General features: G+C 36.7%; 1 protein-coding gene across 6 annotated transcripts in view; it reads right to left on the reverse strand.

Moving 5' to 3' along the window:
- The window catches only part of LOC109400676 (dachshund homolog 1), a 424184-nt gene that overhangs the window by 245265 nt on the left and 159132 nt on the right, over window positions 1–19787 (reverse strand). The gene's annotated exons all lie outside the window — the stretch shown is intronic.

A 19787-nucleotide genomic window follows, 5' to 3' on the forward strand; every position in this document is an offset into this window, starting at 1 on the left:
CGCCTACGGAGGGCGAGGGAGATTGGGACCCCGAAAACTATCCAGTGAGTAGGGAGGCTCCAAATACCGGAAATTGAGACAACGCGACAAGACCACAACCTACGGCAGGTTCGGGAGATTGGGACCCTGAAAGCAAGTCAGCGAGTAGGGAGGCTCCAAATGCCATAAACAGCGACTGCATGAAGCCTACGGAGGGCTCGGGAGATTGGAACCCTGAAAGTTGGAGGATGGCCCCAAATACCAACAGAAGTGTCGGCACAGCGAAGGTAGGAGGACACAGCCGGCGAGGGAGATTGGGAATCCGAAAGCTAGTAAGGTGACGCCAAATGCCATACACGGACAAGCTATGCAGACAGCGAGCAGGGAGCTGTTAACGACGAGCCTACGAGCCACCAAAACACGTTTTACGGCATGGGCTAGAGGACCAAGATCATCAAGCGAAACCTCGCCGTTCCTTGCAGCACAGTGGACCAACACATCAGAATCATCTGTCGCACATGGTCTAAACCTCAAACACAACGACCCGCCAGACAGTGAGGGACCCTTGGTAGTCGACCACGGAGTTGAAGGACCTGCAGCTTCGCGGAAACGCCGCCGATCATCCGATCGGGCACCAAAACTGCTGTGGAGAATCCCACCGAGTGACATTGATAAACTTCTAGGCACAGGTCTTGAACTAAGTGGTAGTCGGTTGCATGGGGGTCACTACGAAAAACCTCCATAAAAGCAACGCGACCGGGGGGCGCGGTAAAACCTCCTTTCTGGGCTCGTAGTGATTCAGGACGACCAAATCCGACCTTTACTCAATCGTGACTGACAACATCCACTGTAGACGTTCATATGTTAGCCAACACTAGCCGTAATTTTCGTTACATGTTTTGATCTTTAGTTTTATTGTAGCTCTTAAAACTAGAATAGATCATATTGAGTGTTTTGCCACAGGAACGGCATAGCACAGAAGATGGGACAAGAACTAGCGCAGAGACATTTGCTCATTTGTGAGCGTTCAGATCACCTTTGGCAGGACTCGCTGCTGTTATGTTTGTTTTGATTATGTTTGAGCTTCTGGATCTGGCGAACAACAAGGTTCGCGTTTGTTAGTTTGGCTGTAGTTATCGACACTTTAAGGTCTGCTTAAGTGATAACCCTCAGATCTGCTCCAGTCTCGATGCGACTTCTTGTAGAAGTGAGTCTAAGAGTTTTTTGTGAGCTGCCTATCAGCGCTCACAAAAAACTCTGCGCCTGTGGTAAGGTTGTGTTACGTTAAAATGTAAATTCAGATTATGATGTGATAATAGCCCGTTTAGCCATAAAGAAACAAGCCATAACACATTTAGTTACTAAGCCGAAATAACAGTGCACACGAGCCACCATCCTGCGACCCCCTGACATGGGCTACTTGCTTGAAACACAAGCAAGAATTGCTGATTTTCTTGCACTGCCAAAGTGACAAATCCACATCCGCCAACGACAACGTCGCCATCGAAACTCGACAGAAAAGGCAGACGGATCGGTGTGAGCTGCGGCAAAAACGCGGTCCGAAAGAAAGTGAAGGAAATTGCTCCGTAATATCAACCACGGGGTGAATTGACACCGAATCCCGGAGCTTGGGCAGGAGCAGTGCCCAACACAGGAGGTAAGAGTGACCAAAATTCCGGATGATAACGGAAATCTAATCGCTTGTGCCACCCACGATTTTTCTCCAGAAACAGATCGCACTATCGGTCTGGAAACATCACGCCCTACAAATCTTGTACAAGATCCGGCAAGCTGCTGCACAGTTCGGCAAGCTCGCACTGAGTTTTTCCTGCGGTGCGAACGCGAATAAAAGTGTCCGAAGGTAAGAAGTTCCCGAAAAGCCCTATGCAAAAAGGTCTAACCCCACATTTGACAACACAGGAGGAACGTGTCAGCCATCATCCGGTTAGAGGATCGGGGTCGGCGAGATTGACCGCACACGACGGCGTAGTCAGCGAGTCCGGACCGAGCCACACACACCGCGAATTCACGGAGGAAAACGGGTGTCCGGGCAGCGACCTGAATAAGGATAGGACGATCTGCACCCACAGGCGAACTGGCAACCCACATCGTTTCGAAGCCCTGATTCCGTGGCCTGCACGTATCCGTAGGGTGAGTAGAAGTGCAAGAAGCCGACATACGAGTTTATAATCATGCTTCGATAATCCTTAGAACGCTCCGGCTCTTGGTCACTCAACGGAAGCGATCGGATCACCCTGTTATCCGTGCGCGGTGCCAAACGCATCGCTTCAACTGAACCGTCTCGAGAAAAGGCCTTTCATAGAAAGTAAGTCTAATTGCTGCAACAAAACGATCTGGGGCTAACACGGGCGGATTTCCGCAGGGCCTTTTCTTTTGTCTTTTGGACTTTCACAGACAGTACTCCGACGGGTAAGCTGCCGACAAGTAAACACTCGCCAAGATTGAGTGGCCACCACCTGACGCGTCCGGAAAAGCCGGTGTGCAGCGCAGCGAGATGCGATCTGTGGAGGATTGTCGTCGTCCAAACTAAGAGCCGTCCGATCGTCGGGAATGGCCCATGTCAGCATCAGCCGGTCCGTGAGTAGCAAGTTAAGCAAAACAATGTTTTAGTATTAAGAAAGAAACCAGTTAGGCAGAATAGGGTCAGTGCAGGAATCTGATTGAATACATGGCTTGTTTATGAAACCGTAATCTGATCATTAGTTGGCGTTTGATTTTGTGCTAGCCGAGACGACTGTAAGCCATTTCTTCTGCTTAGGTCGACACTCCACAACAAAGTTCTTATATTAATCCTGGGGTTATTTCTACAAAACTAAAGGATACTATGAACTTTCAAAAGACAGCTCTGGTAGAATTCCTGAAGGAATTTTCACAGAAATCTCCAAAAGCATTCCTGTCAGAATTTCTTAAGAAATCCCTGGAAGATTTTTTGAAGCATTCGCTATAGGAATGTCGGAAAATATTCATGAATGGTTTTCTCAATGAATCCTTGAAGGAATTTGTGGAGGAATCTCTCAAAGAATTTCTGAAGTAATCACTAGAGGAGTTCTGAAAAATCATGGAGGAATTTTTGAAGCAACACATGCAAGTTTTTCTAAAAAAAAATGTGAGAAATTTCGAAGAAATAGCTAGTAAAATATATCTGAATTGATCTACACTGCGACCACTTTCTATAGCCGCACCCTCAGTTTCACATGTCTAGCAATATCTAAGATACAATCGATATGGAAAACAATATGCATCTGCTAGTTATTGCAAAATATGATATTTGCAAGCATAACTTTCTTCATGTGTATGTTTTCCATATCAAAAATACAGTTTTTCAACAATTTGGGCGACCATTTTCTATAGCCGCACTTCGGGTATTCCTAAGATCAGCTGCTTTATCATAAAGTATGCTAATTATAACTGCTTTATTAGACCAAATAAAGCTTATTCAGACCAAACCAAAGAAGTTCCACGAAATATTTAAGTTACAAGGTCTTTTAATTCAAGAAATAGGACGCAGAATTGGTAAACTGATGTTTTATTGAAAAGTTATTAAAGATATCCCAAAAAACTAAAAAAAAACTCAAACTAATGCTCAAGTATAAATGCTATTGACTCAAAACAATCATTGCATTAAACTTCCAGTTTCAATTTTTAGCGTATAACCTTCGTAAACCTAATTAAATTGTGAATAAATCGAATTTTTAAGCTTTTAAATGGAAAATTCATAAGTTTTTGTGTATAAATCCTGATGAAACTTGGAAAAGACATCGTATACAACATCAATACATAATGAAGAAACTTCGGGAATTCATCAAACTAAACTTGGAGGGTCAGCATTGTCTTCGCTACCATTTAAACATAAGATGAATATTTTTAATTATGAAGACGATTTGTAATAACAGCTTTTATCCAACTTTCCATCAATTTGACGCTATTTGATAAAGTAAAAATGATGTTTTTCTATCAAAACATTTCAAATATAGATGTTCCTGTTGATTTTAGGGCAAAAGAGAAGGAAGGGGTTATGATTGTAGTCTTCCTGTAGTTCCGATTGATTTTATATCATAAATTGTAAAATTGGGCAAAATTTTGTGAAGCGCTGGCGCAAAACTAAGCTCTTTTATCCATTAGGATTAATTAAATCTGTATTCATGAGGACCATTAGCGACTGTTTAGTTGAATTTTCAGTGATATATTGTCATAAGTATAGCGTATTTATCAAAATAACGCAAATATTAGGCTAAATTTAATTCTAAAGTTCCAGAAAGCAGTTGTAAAATTGGTATTATAGCTTCAAATCTTATAGAAAGCATACAAGAAATCATGTTTAAAAGAAATATTGCCGATAGGAAGCAATAAAATATATTTGCCAACATAAAATATTGTTTTTGGTATTTTAAGAGAACTTTTAAGTAAAAATAGTGAAAATTATGTAGTTTTTTGTACTAAGAAAACTAATTGGTTGATTTTTTCATTGCTTTTCGTTAGTTTTGTTTTGATTTAGCTTAATTGTGTCATTTGAGACAGTTTGATCAAATTATTTCTTATGAAAAATCAGATAACCGAAGAAAAACCCGTAGTGCGGCTATAGAAAATGGTCGCCCAAATTATGAAAATAACGTGTTTTTCGCTTAACAAACAAATAATTTACAAAACTTATTCATGTAAATCATATATTTTACAAACACTAGTTGATACACATCGTTCCACATATCGATTGAATCGTAGAAATTGCTAGAAGTGTGAAATCGTGGGTGCGGCTATAGAAAGTGGCCGCAGTGTAGTAAGAAACTGAATAAATCCCTGGAGAAAATTATCATAAACTTTGATGGATTTTTGAACGAGCCCGTAAAGAAAGTTCTGGGTTATTTTATGGGGTAATCCGTGAATAAATTTCGGAAGAAATCTTTGGAAGAATTTCCTAAAGAATCTCTAATTTCTTCAATTTGGAGCTTTCTGAAGGAATCCCTAAAAGAAGTTCCAACATCAAAGAGTGTTTTTGCACGTGTGAGGGCACAGAGGAAGTTTTTATTAGAGGGCACTAAACATACGTATGGAGGCGGTCCATTTGAGCAAATGTTAGCAATTTTGATGTATCAAGAGAACGGAATAAAAATTTCCTAGTATTTATTTATAAAGTCGATTTTTCTTACAATTTTGCGAAACACAACATTTTCAAAAAATGGCGCTGGTAGCTTCTATTATATTTAAAAGGGCACAAATAATTTCGTAAAAAAAATCACATGAGCAGTCGCTTTATAGCCATTCCATAGAAAAGCGATATAGTGCAACTCCTACACTGCAATATATTTTCGCTGGTAATCAGCAAACTTTGCTGATTTTTGGCGTGCTGATTGCATTCAGCAATACAAATTACTGAGAATCAGCAATTATTTTTCAATTTGCTGAACCATCCAGCAATTTTGACAGTTGATCAGCAGGTTGTGCTGAAATTCAGCAAAAATGTTGCTGAAATTCAGCAATTTCATTTGCTGATTTTTGGCGTGCTGGAAGCATTTCAAAAATTTTGGTGTGTATTGTCATTAAACTTGGTGAGTTTTTCGAAAATATTTCGAGTAGTATTTTTTTTATTTCGAGATGTATGTTATTTTATTGAAAATAAAATGTCAAATTTTCCAATACAATACACTTTTGTTTTTAATTTGATTATATTTAGAATCCTTATACACTCCCCCGCAAAAGATTGGGGTCACCCTCTCGAAACATGGAAATGTTTTTCGGTCATACCTCAGTCATTTTTCATTCAATCCACTCGTTCTTAGACTCTTTCGAAAGATAAAGAATTAGTTTTGATTCGTAGGTACTTTTCACAAATTTCATATGAAATTTTTAGTATGAAAAGTTTACCTCAATTTACATGTTTTTCCTAAATCTGTTTTCCGTGTAGTTCAAAATTGGGTCGACCAAATTTCAACATTAAAGTTGCATTAGAATCCTATTTCTATCCTCCTTGAGAGCATGCATTAGATGTTAGCGGAAAAATTTATAACATAATTTAAATTATCTAGTTTGGTTTACAAGTCACCGTGCAAAAGTTTGGGGTCACCCCTGAGTATGCTGCATCGTGCAAAAGTTTGGGGTCACCTTCCAAATGAAGTCTGAGTCGGATTTTTATACATATCGTCATTGCTTTTGGTGCAACTCTAATTCCTTCTTTGATATTGGAATGGCAAGACACTGTTAGAATTCGGTGGCGAAGAAAGAGTGGTCTTCCGAGATTTTGAATATCCGCGTGTATTTGGAGATATTTTTATATCCTGCATGAAATTTTACGATTATAAGACTCATATTTTTGAATGTTTAGTTGTTAACGGGTGGCCACTAAATAACGGGAATGCTTTTAGCAGCTGATTAAAAACAATAGAATCGTCCATAGAGTAAACATTTTTTAGACAAAACCATCGTCTATCTATCCAAAAAGTCAGCGTATTTTTTATTTTGTGTCAACTTATTCTGTTCTGCAGAAAACGACATTGAAACAGGAAGCACTACCAAAACGCCTTGGACGGCTCTACTGATTGCTCAAAACAACCGTAAAAAAAGTTAATAGTAAACCATTATAAAACTAGAACCCGCCCGGTTTTGAATGAATTCCACATTTCGGCATCCCAAGAAACAGATCCTGAAGGAAATAGAGGAAAACTAGCAAAACCAATAAGCATGATATCATTTCACATAATAAAATCTTCTTTTGTGACATGGGCTGGATAAATCAATAGAATGCCTTGTTAAATAACAAATATTTACATCAAATCACATTTACACATTGAACAACATGTAAATGGTTCGTTATAAAAAAAAATAGCACAAAAAAAGTTCAACAATGAACCGCAGTGCACAAATTACATCGACACGTTTTGGTGATACAGAAAAATAACATTTTTTGGAAATTTCTATAAATGTCATTTACGGGAAAAGGCTACAACCAAAGCAAAAAAAAAAACAAGTCAGTATCCCCATTTTTTCTTATTACTGTTTGAGTGTGTAGATGCTAAAGGTAGCTGAGAAACCATTTATTTTGACCAACGATTTCACAGACGCAGAAAATGCGTGAAAGTAAACTCTGAAAAGTCGTACAAAGCAGTTGCTCCAACACCACTGCAAAAAAATACTGTACAAATTACTACGTTCAACTTTCTTAAATTTTATATTTTCCATGGACGTACATTGTTAAACCTTTATGATAGTTAAATTCAGATTGACATTTTTAAAGATCATATGTTTTTAAGAGCACATTCAAAGCATTCCCGTTATTTAGTGACCACCCGTTACTCACGTTTAGTCCATCTTCGTGTTCTTCGTCCCTCCTATGTCCAAAATCGGTCCAAAATCCCTGACTAGCGTTGTGAGGTCTGATAGCATGTTATTTAATAAATATTTTATCCAATTCAACCATAGTTTGTCTCAATTACCTGTAGGTCTTCGTGTTGAAATTAGATATTGATTTAGGTTAGCTTTAGTTTTAATTTGTGTCGCACGAAATTGTACGCTAAATCGAGGAAAAAAAGGATAATTTTATATATATTCACATAGTATTAAGCTCAATTCACCTTTTAGTATATAATGACTTAGTTTAAGCAAACTTTTAATTATTAATTATTAAGAAGTAAACTATCAAACTTTAGCTTTAGAGATTGCATGTGTCTTCAATGACTTAGCTATTCACTCCTGCTGGCTTGTTTACATTTTTACCTCTCCCTCAACCCATCTCTATGAACAATAGTCCCTATCCATCGTCATCCATCGGCGCACGGCCACTCCGTAGATGGGGGTACGATCAATAGGAGCGATACAACACCGTGGGGTTGTAACAGGCACATAAATGGTTATGAAATGTTCATAAACTAAGTCCTAGACTAAATTAAGGAAGATGACGGGATATAAAATCCATACTAAATAAGCTAAGTTAAAAAAAAGTCACGGACACGTTTAGTACTTCCAGTGAGCTATTCGCTCTTTGAAGGAAGCACGACACTAGACAACGGACTAGCATGCATCGCCCAGTGGCACAGCCGAAAACTTTTCCTGACAGCTGCGGCGGGAATCGAACCCGCGCTCCTAGGACGATACGACTAAATGCTTGGTGACACTAGCCGCACGACCACGAAGCCACACTTCGTTCGTTATATAAAGTGCGAAAAAGGATGGAAGTGAGATAAACATGACTAATTCGTGAACTCCACCCTATATAACAGTAAGTGTTAGAACCACAAATATACCATTATCCCAAAATCCATAACAACGAATGACATTTCTCGAAAGGTACTATTACATTCGAGATTTTGGGTTTTGGTGAAATGCAAAGGGATAATTTTTTGATATGGCATATTTATTAAAATAAAATATGTAACATTCCTTAAACTTATGGATTTTTGGGTAATGGTATGTTTGTGGTTATAACACATACAGTTATATAGGGTAGAATTCACGAATTTGTCATTTTTATCTCACTTCCATCCTCTTTCGCATTTTATATAACGAACTTAGCTGATTTAGTATGGATTTTAAATACCGTTTTCTACCTTAAATTAGTCTAGAACTTAGTTTATGAACATTTCATAACCATTTTTGTGTCTTGCCATTCAAATATCAAAGAAGGAATTGGAGTTGCACCAAAAACAATGACGATTTGAATAAAAATCCTATTCAGACTTCATTTGGAAGGTGACCCCAAACTTTTGCACGGTGACTAGTAAACCAAACTAGATAATTTAAATTATGTTATGAATTTTTCCGCTAAAATCTAATGCATGGCTCTCAAGGAGGATAGAAATAGGGTTCTGATGCAACATTAATTTTGAAATTTGGTCGACCCAATTTTGAATTACACGGAAAACAATTTTTCGTACAGATTTAGGAAAAACATGTAAGTTTATGTAAACTTTTCATACTAAAAATTTCATATGAAATTTGTGAAAAGTACCTACGAATCAAATCTAACTCTTTATCTTTCGAAAGAGTCTAAGAACGAGTAGATTGAATGAAAGATGACTGAGATATGACCAAAAAACATTTCCATGTTTTCGAGAGGGTGACCCCAAGCTTTTGCGGGGGAGTGTATATCTATGGATACAAAAAACACCAGAAATAACTGAAAATAGCAAGACAATGCAAAGTTTTATGGGTATTTACAAAATCAGACAATTTTAGAATAGCTATATGAATCTCAATTTTCAAAAAATCATAACTCAAAAACCTAAAAACATACATCTCTGTTTCCTAAATTTTCTGATAAAAATGTTAAATCAGGATATCTCTTTGGTCCTGTGACCATGAAAAATGAAAAAAAAAAAAATAATTGCACATTTTTTGCACAAAAACACAAGTCAGATTCTTCAAGGCATTTTTCCTATAATCTAGAATAGCCTTTAAACAAAAAAGAAGTTTAACATCGGTCAACTGAAATTATGATTTTTTTTTGAAAATTTTAGTTTTGAAAAATTTTAATTTTTTGGACCATCTTAAAAACGAAATAAATAAATACGGGTCTAATTAATTCGGAAAAAACTACAAACCCACCAAGTTTCACGACAATCGGAGATGCACTTTAACGTTTTTCTATGGAATGTCTGTATATATATCGTATAAGAGGCTCTTCCACTCTTTCATAATCTCAAAGCTGCCTTGGGGACGTCAAGCCATAAAGAAGAAGAAGAATGGAGCTTTTTGTAGACCTGTTGGGGCGAAAAAGCTAGGAATATTCACAAAGACGATTTTTTTCTTAAATTCGTGAGCGCGCAAACATATCAAAAATCATATAGGAGATTTCCTTATGTTTGGGAGAGCGGAAAAACTGCAATATCACAGTAATTTTTGCACATATGGGGGCGCAAAAATGTGAAATTAACTGTACAGGCGATTACATAGGGTATGAGTACCCTTCTTCTGCCCATGCCCCTATGAAAGAGCAAGAGAAAATCCTAATTATTCTTACACTTAAAAGGTCTGCTCATACTGGAAGTTTTTTTTTTTTATATATCTTAAGAGCTGGTTACTCAGTAGGAAACTTGGAGTAACCTCAATGATACCACTTGTTCTAGCTGCTGTAGCCCTCAACTCATTTCATTCTTAAATTTCGTTTCAGAGAGCGAGCAATGGCGCCTAAACCTAGGCTTTGGAGCCTGGATATAAGACGAAAATGTCTATGCCCCATTCCAGGAAGGAGAGCTTCAACGGAGTGACATAAACTTTCTTAGCAACGTCACTCCCAACGTATTTACGTCGCATTAATACTGCATACTATACGGAGCGGCTGATGAGATGTCGCCGTACCATAATTTCAAATATATTCGCTGCACAGCCAGCCTGGCCACTTCAATGCGTTTAATGCATCACCGATGCACTGTCATTTTCCATGATTCTTCCTAGAGATGGATGTGTTTGTGTAGACTAGACTAGACTAGACTAAGGGCCGACATTACCAGGTTTTCTCATATATGCAGTCAAAATTTAAAATTTTAGAGCCTAAACTGAGCTGAGGATTAGCCCTGATTCAATTTATGCACCCTTCCATTCTTTTTATGATAGAGATTTTAAAGGATCCACTAAATTTTTTGAGGAGATTTGTATAATCAAAAACAAATCATATGTTATGAAAGCGTGTAGTGGCAGTAAAAGCACACAAACTTCTATATTGACAATATGCAGCGGACAGTTCCAACACTTTATTTATTTGAATAATATTATTCCAACCAAGAGTGCGCTCCACAAAACAAATCAATCGATCATCGATTCCCATCAGACTGATTCTGTTTTCATTTCACAGTTCACACAAATGACCCACATCATGTGTTGTTTACTTTTGAAAAAGTTTTTTTCTTTCCAGTGGCACGTACATTTCAATTTCAATCATTAATGAGCGAAAAATAAATTCGCCAATACGGAGCACACACACGATAAATACGCGAATCAGCTAGGACCTAGGCATGTAAGGAGTGTATCGTAAAGTAGTTGAAAATGTTTAAAATAGCCTCAAAAATAGTTTAATACAACTTTTAAGTAATTTTATTTTTGGAGATACTGTATAAATCCTTGAAAAAAGAAATGACTTTTATGATTTTCTAAAAATGTTCTTTTAACTGGGGGTTTAACCTAGATTACTGAACGCATGTTTTTAAATTTTTGCACACCTTCTAAAAAATTGAAATTGCGAAAAAAGTTCGATAATGTTCGAAAATTGTTAACTTTTTTGTGCAAATATAATAAGCTAAAGAATCCTCATGATATAGGCAAATTATTTTTTACAAGAAAAATCTCCACTGCATTTAAGCGCAATTCTTAAAAATGAAAAAAGGCCATTTTTGAGGAACCCCCTTTTTCTTTGCTCCTCAAAATCATGTTTACGCAAATAAAAAATACATAAAATGAAATATTCGCATTTTTTTAAATAGGGTATGTTTTTTAATTTATGGACGAGTAAGTTAGGGCAAAAAAAATAATTTCATAACCTTTTAAGATATTAAAAGCAGAACTTCAAAGTTTGACCAAAAAATAGACGTTTTTTGGAGTGGACCATTTTGAAGATATAGGAGATTTTTCTTTCGAAAATATGAATTTTGAAAGTCGGTGTTGAATGATATGTTATGTGTACATAACTGTTAACAAGCATCAATATTTTCCAGATTTTTTATCGTACAAATTTTACTCGCTACAGATTTTTGAAATGTTGAAAAATCTTAACAAAATTGCATTTTGTGCAGATTTTTATTTTGTGAGGTGTATTCATTTAACCATATTTTCAACAATACTAAACATTTTCCAAATTTTTCCAAGGTATTCTAAACTTAACTATATTGTGAAGATTTCATAGAAGAACCGAAATGAAAAGACCAACCCAGCTTCGAGATAGAGCATTCTGAACATTTTCAACTACTTTCCGATACACTCCTTACCATTCTGGCATGGCACAATGCCTGAAAAACTGTGACATTCGCCACCCTATTTCGAATCCCCAATCACACTCGTCAGCCCTCTGATGACGATCAAACACCGTGCATTGGGAATAGAGTGAGCGGAGGATGAATCGGAATTGATAATACCAAAATAACAGTGGGAAAACTAGCAACGCACTCGTATTATAACTATAAAAGAACGTTCATTTTTTTTTTGCTGCTCCAACGATCAAAAGCGAAATGAGAAAAACATCACAACATTGTGAGTGGTGTGTGGGCGGGAACGCAGCTGAACTGAGTGATGACGAGATACGATGGCGAAGGGAAAAAAGTTTTTCGCGTAAAACTCAATCCTCAAACTGGCACTGGTCTCGGGGTGGTCGTTTCGCTGAACTGTATACACTATACATAGAGGAAGCATAGTGTAGTGACGGATGACGATACATAGTCGCTCGCTGCTATTGATGGACAGCTTCTGCTGCCGGTCAGACTGGGTTGAATGATGACGTTCGATTAATTAATCAAAAAAATATAAAACTGCTGGCTGGATGAATGATGATATTTTTCTGTGGATTTTGGGTTCAGTTCTGGGAGGATTGGGAAGTAGCATGAGTGCGGACTCGGGAAGTATGTCAGTTGGCTCTCGATCGAAATGTAAGCCGGACTAATTGAGGCCGGTCATTGGGTTTATTCGGGAAATAAATGGCTGAGAGTTTTTGGATTTTGTGGCTAAGAAGGGTAATTTTGTTTGAAGGTGTGTTTCGTTAAAGATTTTCCTCATGATGTGATGATTTTTTTACATGTTTCTTACCAACAATTGCACAATTTATCTTCGTCTACTATAAAACAAGCGGAAGGATATGTTCACAGCAACGTACCTGTAAAGAAAAAATAATAATAATTTGATTTACTAAAACAATTGAATAAAGTAAGTTTGGGGAAAGAATTGATTGTAGATTTCTAGAATAGAATCTTTACGATCTTCAATTATTATTCCTTTTGAGTTTCAAGCAAAACTGAACATTTGCAATACTCTGCAGAAAAAATCCTAAAGTATTGAAATTTCGAATAGTTCTTACGTATTCGTTCTTATTCAAATTGTGTCAAAAAGAATGGAAAACACTTTGGTAGGGTTAAATCAATGGAATTCTCGCTTGCTGACAAGGTGATACAAACGACTGTTTTCGTCAAATCGCCTAAGGAGATAAAGTTGTGAAAGACAGACCTATCCAGTTTGACTTTTTATTCCACTGAATCGTAACATGTTCTTTGGGTTAGTTGGTTAAAGCGCTGGACTAGCGATAAGGAGTCGTGAGTTCGAATTCCACCAAAAACAAGTGACATTTTTTTCACAAAAGTATCTCTCGAATTTTCAATTGAATGCCCTTTGTCTTCAAATGTTTCAAGTTTTCACATTTATTTCGGCCACAACTGGTATAGCTGAAAAACAGTACTGTCATAGCAAAATCAGAGCTGGTTACTCAAGGTTTTTAAATTCCAGCACCCCCTTTAACGGTACCCTCATAGAAATGACCTTAATGTGGCATTTTGACTAATTCCGGGAAATCTCTCCATAAATTTTCTCACGAAACTTGTCCGTAATTATCGTGGAAGAGGCAATCCTGCAGTAATTGCTTACATGAGTTTATCAAAAACTCTTCTAAAGATTCGTCCGAAAATTCTTCTAGAATGTATTTCATCTAATGAAATTCTTTGAAATTTTCTTCAAGTTTACCTCTAAGGAAACCACCGGAAATTCCTATATGGATTTTTCAACTTATCAATATTTTTTCAAAATTTTTATGGAGAGAAGATTTTTGCAGGATTTTCCAGAACAATAGCAGTAAGAATTTCCCCAAAGATTCCTCCTCGAGTGTCCCTTTAGATTGTAGTTCTATCCATGTGTTTCTTTGAATATTAATTTGAGATTCCTCCAGCGAGACTTGTAGGATTTTCGCAAAAACTTTCCTAGGGTCTTTTGGATTTTTAAAGAAATTTCTCAAAAAATCATCTTGAAAGTTTTCACGAGGAGTTACTTTGGAAAGTCCTACAAAAAATCATTCTGGCCTTCTTCAAATAAATTCTTCAGGGAATTCCTTCGAGGATTGCTGCACAAGTTCGTGCATGTATTACTTCTTGTGTTTTTTTTAATATTTCTTAAAAATTGCTCCAGGAGTTTTCTTTGGAATTTCTTCAGGAATTCTTCTACAAATTTCTCAAGAAATTCTTCAGTAGATCCTTCCAGAAATTTCTCTAGGGTTTTCCATCAGAAATTCAGATATTTTCTCGAGAGTTTTTTATTTTATCCACGAGTTTCTCCAGAAGTTCCTTCAGGTATTCCGCCAGGAAATGCTTAGGATTTATAAACCCCTTTCTTCAGGGTTTATTTAAAAAAAATCGGTGATGCCTCAAGCAGTTCTCCAATGATTCTTTCAGTAATTCCTGCAAAAGTTACTCTATTTCTTATCATTTCTCAAGAAATTCTTCATCAAACAGCAAATAGTTATCCAATTCTTCCCAGTATTCTTCCAGAACTTCCTTAAAAATCATTTTCTAATGGTTCTCCAAAAATATTAATACATATCTGAAATAATAACAGCAGGAATCTTGGAAAGAATCCCAGAATATATTTCTGTCGGCAGTCCCTGAAAAAAACCTTATAAGAGTTTCTGCAGGAATCTTTGAGATTTTTTAAGAAATTGTTGGAAATACCAAAGAATTAAAGAATTTCCGAAGGAATCTCTTCTCGAATATTAGAGATGTTTTTAGATGAGTTTCTAAAAACTCCATTTTTTTTATTTGAAGAAATCTCTATCTGAAATTCTTGAAGAAATCTCCAAAATTTTGAAGAAGTCTGTGGAATCTCTAAGAAAATTTCTGAAAAAAAATATTCAGTAAAATTCAGACAAAGATTTGAAGAAATCACACGGAAATTTTAAAAGGAATCACAGGATGAATTTTTACAAATCTTCTTGAATACATAGTTGGATGAACTCCCAGGGAAACCCTTTGTGGAATTCTGAGAAAAAGAAATGTTTTTTTTTTCGGGACAATTCTGGCGAAAAATTTATTTGTATTTTTGGAGTTTGTTCGAAGTATTTTCTGGAAATACTCCTGGAGCAAGCTGTGCACATATTTCTGAAGAAATAATTGATTTTCTGGACGAATCACTTTTTTCAATCATTCTTTGACACATGCCTGGAAGAATTTTCAGTGGAATCTACAGAGCTAATCTCTAAAGGACTTCTTGAAGAAATACGTGTACGAATTTCTGAAGGAATCTCTCGAAATTTCCTCCCTTGAAAGAATTTATGCAGCAATTAAAAAAAATGAGTCGCTGTAGAAAATTGTGAGGGAATCCCTAAGAAATTTCATTTCATCTAAACGAACCCTTGAAAATTTTATAAAATAACCCTTGACGGGGTTCCAGAAAAAAAACATGGAAAGCTATCCAAAAGGATAATTTTCGCAGAAATCCTTGAGGAAATATTTTAAGCAAGCCATAGAGATATTTCTTAAAGAATTCCTGGAAGAATTTCTGAAGAAACCACTGGCCAAGTTTCTGAAAAAGAAACCGTAGTAGATTTTCAGACCTAGTGGATTTTCTTAAGGTCCACGAAATTTTGAAGAATTTCTGGAGAAATCTAGAAAACTTTCTAAAGAAATCCTTGGAGAAATTTTTGGAGGGATTTCTAATATTATTTTTTTTAATGAATTGCTGAAAACACTTCTGAAGTTTTGGAAGGTTCTTGGAGCAATTTTTGTAAAAAAAACACCAGCACGAGCGACAACTTGTGACGTAGTTAGGATGGCAAAGCTTTCCAAAATTGGACAACATTCAATTTTTATTAGCTCAATTCGCTAGTTTTCATGTGCATATGTCTAAATAAGATAAACTGCGTCGATATTTTTTGAATTTAGTTGATTTTCAGAAATCATGCCTCACAAGTTGGCGGTATGGACACAAGAGTTTTTTAAAGAAATTCATGGTGGCATTTGGGGATTTTTTATTATCGTATAAATTGGTACGATGGTTCTTGGAATTCCCGCCTAAAACTTTGAAAAATCATAACTCAAGAACGAAGCATCGCAGACACATAAGTAAATTTTCTCAGCAATTCAAAAAAAAAATACAAAATGAAAACTGTTTTCCACAAAGTTTTTTACTGTTGAAAAAAATCGGTTGGAAAAGTCGAAAAACTATTTAGGAAATCCGGAAAAATTCTTATGAAAAATATTTTGAGCATGAGCATAGATGACCGTACAACTCGTAGTTGCTACTCCGTGATTGACCAGAAGAATCAAAATTGCACAAGGAACCAACAAACGGAGCTTGGGAATAGCTATCGCTCTCAATGTGCCTTTTCGAGAATTCCAAACTTTATTAAGTCAATAACAGCGCCGGCCACGTCCTTATGGTCATCGGGGAAGGCAATGAATGTTAGTGTGACGTACGTTGGTACTAGAGACCGAGATCACCTCATCTTGTCCACGACAGTCACGGAAAGGAATTTTTGTTAGTTTAGAGGGGGAAAGTTACGTGATCTGGATTCACTTTGGTAAGTAATATGACTCATACAACCTTTATCTAAATCAAAACACGTATGACTAAAATATTACACATGCCGACACCGAAGATAACGAACCATCCAAATTTTTTGGCAATGCATAAATGAAAGAATGAAAGGTGATTGGGAAACTTGTGCAGACACTTGACGTGATGAACCCTTAAAGGATCAACTGAAGGAATTCAAAAAAAAAAATTAGAAGAAATCACAAAAAGAACTTCTTGAAGAACATGGAAAGATCTCCTGTAGTATTCGAAAAAGATTTCTGGGGATGTGTAAAAAAAATCCAGAAGTAGCTCCTGGGAGGTATGTTATAAAAAAGTACAGGACAGAATCTTGAAAGAATTGCTTGAAGATTCTTAGAAGAACTTTTTGGAAGAATCCTAGAAAATATATTTAGAGGAAATCCAAAAGGAATGCCTTAAAATTCCAGGAGAAACTCAAGAAAACAGTTCCACTGGAAAAAAATGCAAAAGTATCTCCTTGAGGAGAAATCACAGAGAAAACTCGTTGAGGAATTTTTGGAGAAATTCCAGATGAAATTCCTGAAAAAATGTTTAAAATTAAAATAGAGGGAGAATCCAAAAAGGACTACTGAAAGAATTATAAACAAAATTGTAAAATTCACTGAAGAAAGTACAGATTCCATTCCAGAACGAAATTCAGGAAAAATACTTGAAAGAACTTTTTGAGAAATCTCAGGAGAAGTTCTCGAACATAACACAAGAGGGAACTCCAGGAGGAATACCAGCATAAGCTTCTGGAACAATCCTGATCAGAATTTGGTTAAATGTCTGGAGGCACCAGACTGCCACAGTATCTAGAAATTAAATAATCGAATTATATTTTATTATTTTATTTCATAAATTCAATAAATTTTAAAATTTGTAAGCCAGAATTTAAAACAATTTTAATTAGGCATTATCTCGGAGAAACCCGTTAGCGTAGATCTAAGAAAGTGACGAATGTGAGATTATTTGTGCAAAAAAAGCAATAGCAATTAGTTTTATGGCGTACTATGGATTATTTTTTATGTTGAAGTTTAACCGGATGATTTTGTACCCTTAGGGTATATTGGAACCGCTAACACGATTGATTGGATCTTTTGACCGTTACTTTCAAGGAGAATTCTTTTTTTCGAAAGAAATGTTCAATAGATCGAGGAAGATTTTATGACGAACAAAATGAATCAGGATTAGCCCTGTAAATGTCGCTAGTGGGGCTTCGTGGCCGTTCGGTTAGGGCGTCAGTCGTCTAGCCGTTTCGTAAGCCTCGAAGTGTGGGTTCGTTCCCCGCTCCAGTCGGTGAAATATTTTCATCAAACGGAAAATCCTCCACTGAGCCACTGAGTGTTTCGTGTGTTGTCCGTGTGTGTACCGTCGTTGGGGGTGACAATGGGTCAGAGGGTCGAGATTGGGTCAAAACATTATCTGAAATATCTCATCAAAATTTTTATGGTGTCATCCTCGTAGTTGCCAGCAGTTCCTGTCCAAAAACCAGGCTTCAAGAACAATAAATTTATTTTTTGATAAATCATCGAAAAACGCTTGAAAATAAGGTCTTTTTAAAATGCCACTTTCAAGGATCGATGAAACATCACACTTTTAGGTGGATTGATACTTTTTAGAATCTAAAACTCATTTCCATCATACAATATATTATTGATTAGTAGAATCAAGCTTGACCAAAACTTTATTCATTAGTTTTTTTGTCAATGCGGAACAAATTTGATTCCCTTGACCCATTCTCACCCCCTTGAAGCGGTGAGAATGGGTCAATTCTCATACGCTTGTAGTTTTAAGGAATATTGACGAACTCCAAATAGTTTTTCATCATTTGTACATGCATTACCAAAGATTACATTCCAGTGATCAAATGATATTTTCATGCAAAGAAGCAAAAGTTAATGGGCTTTGAATGTGGAAGTATGTATTATTGACCCATTTTCACTCCCAGCGACGGTACTCAAATTATGAATATATATTTAGCTTGAACTAATTGATGTTGTGAATGTGTATAATAGCGTGGGTCATCTGAACCGTTTTGTTAGATTAAAGCTTTTTTGCTTTCGTTTCGGGTCCTGAGTATCTGTGCAAAATTTGAGCACGATCGGTTGCGTCTACACTTTGCACATTGCAATTAAAATTTGTATGGGATTTTGTATGGAAAAATATACTTTTTTGCATTTTTGTCATAAGTTGAAAAAGTTTGTCTGAAACTTTTTAACCGATACTGTAAAATGATAGCCTAGGATGTTCTGAAAAACTTTGTTGAAGATTGCAAAACGATCCGATGCTTGTAAAAATAGTTATAACCAACGAACCACATGCATGTGTTTATGTTTTAACATGTAAAGGAATAACAATAGCAACAAAATCATGCTGTTTCGGCAAGCTATACCAACGCTATAACAAAGAATAAGAATATCAAGAATGCCCACTCCGCTGTTGCTCGGGGGGACACTACCGCAGGGCTATCTGCGGATGAAAGTTCAACCTTCATGCGGTAGTGTGCGTTACTGATTGTTGGGTATCGCGCCACTTGGGCGGTGGCTTCTATATTCGTCTGTTTTCCACTATAACTCAGACAATTTTGAACCAATTGACTTGAAATGTTGTACACGGGTAGATACTATACCTATTTCACTGCATTCCAAAAATTGTGTCAATTGGTTCAAATTTGACTGAGTTATAGTGGAAAACAGACGAATATAGAAGCCACCGCCCAAGTGGCGCGATTCCCTATGTGGATACTAAAACATGCGCATACCACCATCTCTAATGACAAATCACGAACACTGTTACAGAGAGCTTCCACCTTGATACGTTTAAAGAGCGCCACTTGTCTTGTCGCTTGACATTTGCATAGAAAAAGGCAAGAGCGGGCATTCTTTCTATTTTTATTCTTTGGCTATAATCAAGCTTGCTATTTAGTGAAAACATTCGCGAGATGATGCGATTCGCTTTCGACAACGAATACGTTTTCACCCTTCCTCGCTTTTCCAATCAACCTTCTATACGAATAGCACACGAATAGACTCGATGCTGATCAGCACTATTGGCTGCTTCTTTTCGTCGTTGAGCTGTTGTGTTCCAGCCAAGCCTATCTTTTCATCGCTTTCGATGCTTTTCGATCAGCTTATCGCGAAATATCGTTGGCTGGAAACGTTATTGGTGTTGTATCGGTGCACGCGAATGTTGCTTCTGTGTGCATGTCGAGCGTTCGTGCCGTAGCTTCTAAAACCAACCCATTTGGCGTTGTTCGGCTGTACGGGTGAGTATGTGGCGGCACTGACAAATGTGTGAAAACTCGTTTG

This window comes from Aedes albopictus, chromosome 2 (genome assembly GCF_035046485.1).
Source record: "Aedes albopictus strain Foshan chromosome 2, AalbF5, whole genome shotgun sequence".
Classification (NCBI taxonomy): domain Eukaryota; kingdom Metazoa; phylum Arthropoda; class Insecta; order Diptera; family Culicidae; genus Aedes; species Aedes albopictus.